Source organism: Phalangium opilio, unplaced genomic scaffold, assembly GCF_054372755.1.
Source record: "Phalangium opilio isolate 3A_F unplaced genomic scaffold, DU_Popi_V2 ptg000088l_1, whole genome shotgun sequence".
Taxonomy (NCBI): Eukaryota; Metazoa; Arthropoda; class Arachnida; order Opiliones; family Phalangiidae; genus Phalangium; species Phalangium opilio.
Window position 1 is genome coordinate 3,406,466 of NW_028324193.1, and position 6,470 is coordinate 3,412,935.

Genomic DNA, 6,470 nt, shown 5'->3' on the forward strand with positions numbered 1-6,470 from the left:
TAAAATCGCTATGAAATCAATCAAATCAGTGAAATCGCTAGTAAATCATTCAAATAACTATAAAAATAAGTGAAATCAGTCAAATCACTATACAAAGGAGTCAAATCAAGAAATCATCAAACCAATGAAATCATTAAAATCACTATCAAATCATTCGAATCGCTAGCAAATCATTCAAATCACTACCAAATAGTTCAAATTACGCCAAATCATTCAAATACCCGACAAATCATTCAAATCCTCGATAAATCATTCAAATCTCCGACAAATCACTGAAATCCTCGTTAAGTCACCAGTCATTCAAATCCTACAAATCATTCAAATCACTTACAAATACTTCAAATCAAATAAATCGTATCAAAATCATCTTAAGATCGTGAAAATCACTCAAATCATTCAAATCGCCTCCAAATCAGCAAATCATTCTTAAATCATTGAAATCATCAAAATCGATAGTTATTTCAAATATCGCACGCTCTGATGCGTAATGACGGCCCCCTCGAGAGGCATGCAAAGAGAAATATTTTGTTTTAAATCTTCGTAAATTATACTTACAACCAAATATGAGGGCATTCGAATTGTGGTAATATTATAGACGACATCTTCCATATTGCGCTAAGAAAGAAAGAATTAAATTTCTTTAAGATAAGAAAGTTCTATTTTTATTGTTTTATGTAAATTCAAATCTGCGATGGTTTTACACCGTTTCTGGTTCGTTAACAATTCACCCTGAATTCCTCTTAATTAATTTTAGAGTACACCGCTTACAGCAATCGGCATAAATTAAGAAATAAACGACGTTATTAGTTTCCTATGGGCGTTCGTAATGTTTAATTCAATGGTAGTAAAAGGCAATGAATATACATATGAGGCATATCCTTCTCAATTTATATTTAGTTGTTTTTCAGTTGATGTTGAAGATTTATAAAATAGTTTCAAATAAGTCTTCGAATTACCCGATTTTACCCGAAGCGAGACCCGAAGCTTGTTTTTTGAATTGGGTTTGGAAAGGACCGAGATGAAACTAATGCATGAACAAACTTCCAATTGTTAATGTTTAAAAGCTAACATCGGGATCTAATCTGAAGCAGGCTCATAGGTTAGGTGGTTACCTTAATGACGGAGAAAGTTTTTCGAAGTTTTCGTAGAGCTGAACTATGAGCTTGCGTTCGTTGTCGGTAAGATGGAGGAAATATCGAACACGTTCTCTTGTCCTTTACGTTAAAGCAGTTTAACTTGTGTTAAAACGGTCGATATAGTTTAATTTCAAGATGTCATTAACTATGACGCGTATTTTTCGTGGTAGGAATAATTGCAAAAATATAAATAGCTTTGGAAAATCTCGTGAACAAGTTATTCATGTTAAAGATAAAATACAAAGAATATTGAGATAACAACTTTCTAATATGTATTTTACGTTGTTTTTCAGCGGCTGCATCAGCTTTTGCAATCCATATCTCTGGGGTAATTGCACTTACTCATGGAGCAAAATATAAATTCTACTTTTAACTGTGTTTCTAATAACATAGAACTAGCACCTTGTTGATGACAATTAACATGGAAATGACATTTCATTTTTGGTATAAAATACATCCTTTGCCAAGCACGATTTGTCAGAAAACCCGTTTATCTGACTTCACTCGTGAGAGGGTCGATAAGATGTTAATAGTAGTTATATAGAAATTGCAAAAACAAAACCACCTCCCCATACCTTTGCGAAATTCTAAGACACCCAGTAAAGTGGATTGTCCCTCGCCTCGGGACGAACAGATGTTTGTTTTTATAAAGTGTAGTTTTCGCGGTTGAAAATACCACCATATTTTGATTTTTGAGATGTCGACCCGAAAGGTAACAAAAATGTCCTAGGGTGAACTTTACTTTAGTATTTTCATAAGTTCATAAGATACGTTCCATAAGTTTGTAACTGGTTACTGAGACCTTGTCACGAAGTGGGGAATATCAAACGTCATAGATTCTCTTAAAGCAACGCCTAGTGAGGCGCTGTCAAATGCTTAGTACGGACAGAAAAGTAAGATGGATTTCAAAACCGCGTGTGGTCTTTTGTGGCGCGGCCATAGACCAGACTCTATTTTACCCCCATTTTTGATAAGAGTCTATAACACTAGTTTCAGATTGTACAACTAGTTCTCAGAAACGTTACAAGAGCTCCAAGAAATCGGAGAATTTAATAATTGTTGTGTTCTTAAAGTCTGCTTCTAAAAGTGTAAATGCAAGTAAATATCTGAAATTAAGATTCACGATGCCTTCATGTTGATAAAATAGTCAAAAGTTAGTTACATTTTTAAGGTGTTGAAAAAGTACTCACTGAATTTTATTTCAGAAAATAAACGTAATTTACATTGAATCATTTGAATTTGTTCGTTACATTGATAACAATTTTTTTACCTCTCCGAGTGACGTTTCCAATTTAAATTTATGGTAGCAGACGACGTTCTTACATATGACAGGCAGGGATTGTAGAATCTTCATTCTATAATAGGTTTTCACAAGCCCAAGGCTGAGGCAACATTAGATGCTTTTCTTCCATGGTACTACTATTCCGAAGATTTTCATCCCCCACTTAACCTGCGGCCGTATTCTGCAGAAAAGTTAAGCTCCTCCTTCTGCCCTTGGCTCGCTGGTTGGACCGTCAACCATTGCCCTTGGCCTTTTAATTGGCTACGTCTACCGATGACGTTCCTTGCCTTGGCTCAGTGATTGGAGGTTCAACCGGCAAAAATAAGCCTTTGAATTCAGTTCAGTTTGAGTTTCAAGTTGAACCAAATTTCGGTGTAAGGTCAGTGTACAGTGTAAATTTGTCGCCAAAGGTCAGTGCTGCAACCTTTCACCGGAAACGTTTAAGCTATTAACGCCACCTATCGTATGAACTGAATAGTAATTTCGTGCCGTCTGCTCTTTTTTAATTTTAAATGACGTCAACGTATTTGAGACAGCCGCTTGTTAAGGTAACATCGTTTAATGTTGAGTAAGTTATATATTTTCACGTAAATAATGTGCTTGACATATTTGTATAAAAAATTAAAAACCAATTGTAAGTGCTGAATTAAGCATTAAACGTCAAATCTTTCCCTGTTTCCATGTTTTTACTTTGATAACATCGAACCACAACTACCTAAGCGTAATGAAGGCATAACGTGAAGGGCACACAGATTTTTGTGTCAGTAGTTTTATTGGTAATAGTGAAACAGTAATTGTTTCATTCCTGTGTAATTTATCTTCAACTTTTGAAGTTGTAATTACATGTATATTTATATGTTCTAAAATTGGTAAGATTTATTTGTAGTTATTGTATTGAATTATACATAGTAATGAAACATGTTTAAAAAAACTTAAAACGGCGCCGCATTCCCTCTATGAGTTGAAGGTTGTACCCTTGTTGGTCATTAGTGACTTAGGTAAGAGAGGACAAAGATGTGATAACATATTACAAAGCAGGTAAATGATGTCCACCGCCAACAGAGAACCCTTTCCCGAGGTGACATTGAAAGGCATTCCTCAACAATATTCCACTTGTTATAGAAGAACGTGAAGCTCTGCGTATTGCAAATTTGGTAAGTTCTCGTAATGTATTAAGTATTAACCATGTTATTAACATTATTTTTTGTTGCAGGTGGGTGCAAGCTTCTTGAATAGCCTTCCTCCAGTTTTTGCTGAAGATTCCTCAAAGAGCCTTCTGCTTTCCATGAACATGGTGCTCATCCACTTGCCACTGAAGAACACAGAAATGGTCATAAGAATGGTTTCTATTCAATGTAGGGTATAATAGTCCACCTTCTGAAAATTTCATTTGGACATTTTTTTGAGATAGAGGGTTGCTTGAAAGTCAGTTAACCATTAAGAGTTACTGCGGTGTCCTTTTAATTTTATTCTTCACTTCAACATTTCATTGTTCTTTTTTCCATCATTCCTTGTTATTGTTTCAGCATGCATGGCCTTCCTTTATTGTTTCATTTATAAATGGGCTAAACTTTCTTATAGCTTAGTCGCTGCCTAGTAAGAAAAGCAAAGAAACGCTCATAGCTTCCGCTAACGCATGTTTGGAGGCCCTACTCATGTTTGCGTCTGTTTGGCAAATAATGACTGAAAATGAAAGGTCTAGGAACGAATATGAAAAGCTAAGGTTTGAAAATTAAAGGTTTTGACTGGACTGTAGATAATTTCCTAAATGCCATGATAGGTTGTTTGAATAACGTCTCCCTGTATTTCGATTATTTTCAATGCTCAATTTGGCATGCACCCTCTTCATGACGGCATGAACTCTCTCTGATTATTGTATTCTCCTTTGTGATTTTATAGTACTCATTGTAGATATTCTATTAATTCATTTTCACCAAAGTTTCTTTAATATCCAATTTGACACGTACTTTTTTTGATTCTCTCATTATAAATAGTTATTTTTTCGCGTTTAATTTATTTGCGTGTATTTTATGATTTATTTCTCGCATACGTGTTAGTTTACTGTTAACTTATATTGTAATTTAGTAGACGCTTCATTTAATAAGCCAATTAAATTTATTGCATGGGTTATATGCAGGCATTGAATAATTTATTAGATAGACTTCATAACATTTTTTAAATTAGTTGGATTTTTGTTATCATTGACTGTTATTAAAAGGGGTTGTGAGCCTGTGTGGATAGTGCTCGTCATCCTCATAGAGCTAAGTGGAGCCGGGGAGGGGTTTAAAAAAGAAGACAAAGTCTGTTACCGCCTTTAATGCTTTAAAACCGTTAATGGCATGTTTTTAATCTGTTCACATTAGAATTATGTTGATGATGTCTAGCCTGTACTCAAGATGACATTATTTATAACCAGCATGCCAGCACCCAATCAGTCCCGATACGCTCTCAAACCCAAAAATTCGGCAATTTATTTTCCACTTGTATTAAATTTTACATATTTCTGACTGTCAAGAGTTCATTGCTTTTTTCTGTTGCATGATTGCAATTTACATCCTCCGAAGTCTTCATGACCACATACCTATTTTAAATATAACTTAACTATTCTATTGTCATTCATTAGACCTATTTCAGATTTACCATATTCATATTATGAGAAACAAAGGGGTGATTATACCAATTGCTGCATACTGAAATGCTTACTTTTCAAGTAACTGTTCAGTGTAAATATGGTTACTGGTTATGTTTTATAAGTTATGTCGATTTGCAGTTGTAAAGCGCTTCCGCGACTTCCAGTGTTAGTTGCGAGACGCAAATGGCTTGACACTCTGGATAAGCTTTTTCGTCAGCAGTTGGAAGATATACCTCGTCTGAGAGAGGAAAGGATAAATATTGATTAAAGGGTATGGGTGTATCTCGCTCATCAACACACCATTCCATGAGAATATAATAAGTGCAAAATTGTTAATGCCACAAGAGCATGAACGAATCACGGAGTTGCTCTTGCGATTTTGGTCATGCTAAGTGCTCAAATTAGGCTTTAACCATTCAGTTACCACGGGCGATCAGCCCTCTCACCTTTTTACTGCAGTGACCTTTATACTGCGATCGACAGTTGCCACACAATCTGAATAAGTAATAAATAATAAAAGAAATAAATTAAATGGTGTGTTTTTATTTAAATCGGATTTTTAAGGGGGAAATTAAAGAGTTTAGTTGAATACTTCATAAATTAATTAATCCTTCATAAATTACACTCACCACTTTACTCGACACGTTGATCAACGTCGGGAGGTTGATAGAAAGTGTTGAAATGTCGTCTGCTGTAAGTGCGTTCAGCACATAGCGTTACCGAAGCAACCAGTAAAACCGGTGTTTAACCGGTAACTCATTTGTCAGTTTATGAAAAAACATTTTGAATTTGGTGTATAAATTTGATAGTTTACATCTGAGTCTGCGCGGAATTTGCACCAATCACTGAGCCAAGGCATGGAACGTCATCGGTAGACGTAGCCAATGAAAAGGCCAAGGGCAGTGGTTGACGGTCCAACCAGCGAGCCAAGGGCAGAAGGAGGAGCTTAACTTTTCTGCAGAATACGGCCGCTGGGATAAAATCTCAAACTAGGGCTTTCATACAGCCGGGCTGCCAGACGTTCAGTGCGAATAAACTTACAAAACCAGTCCATGTGGTTTGCGCACTGAACGCATTTCGACTTGTTTTAGGAATTAAGTTTCTTAAACCGACTTAACTATAATTAACGTAAAATACTGACTATTAAAATAATTAATATCAATTATATTTATTTAATTATTTAAGATAAACTTCTTTCTATGTAATGACACAAGTGAGAGTTTATAGAGAACGAGTAATGAAGATTGCATCTGAATCGAAACACTACACGCACATCAAAGTTAATATAAAGCGAGTAGGATGATAAGATCTCTTACAAAACGATAACATTTTCTTTTTGCAGAATATTAAATGGAAATATTTAAAAACTTTTTCGGCATTACGATTCTTTTATTAGTTGTGTAGCTATAAAGCTCTGTTT

General features: G+C 35.1%; 1 long non-coding RNA gene across 1 annotated transcript; it reads right to left on the reverse strand.

Annotated features, from left to right (window-relative positions):
• Window positions 1-4,345: 4,345 nt before the first annotated feature.
• On the reverse strand, window positions 4,346-6,023 carry LOC149649102 (uncharacterized). Its single transcript, XR_016371717.1, has 3 exons — window positions 5,680-6,023; window positions 5,351-5,545; window positions 4,346-5,288 (listed from the first exon to the last, which is right to left on the reverse strand). It is a non-coding gene; the product is annotated as an uncharacterized LOC149649102 (long non-coding RNA).
• Between the last annotated feature and the right edge of the window lie 447 nt (window positions 6,024-6,470).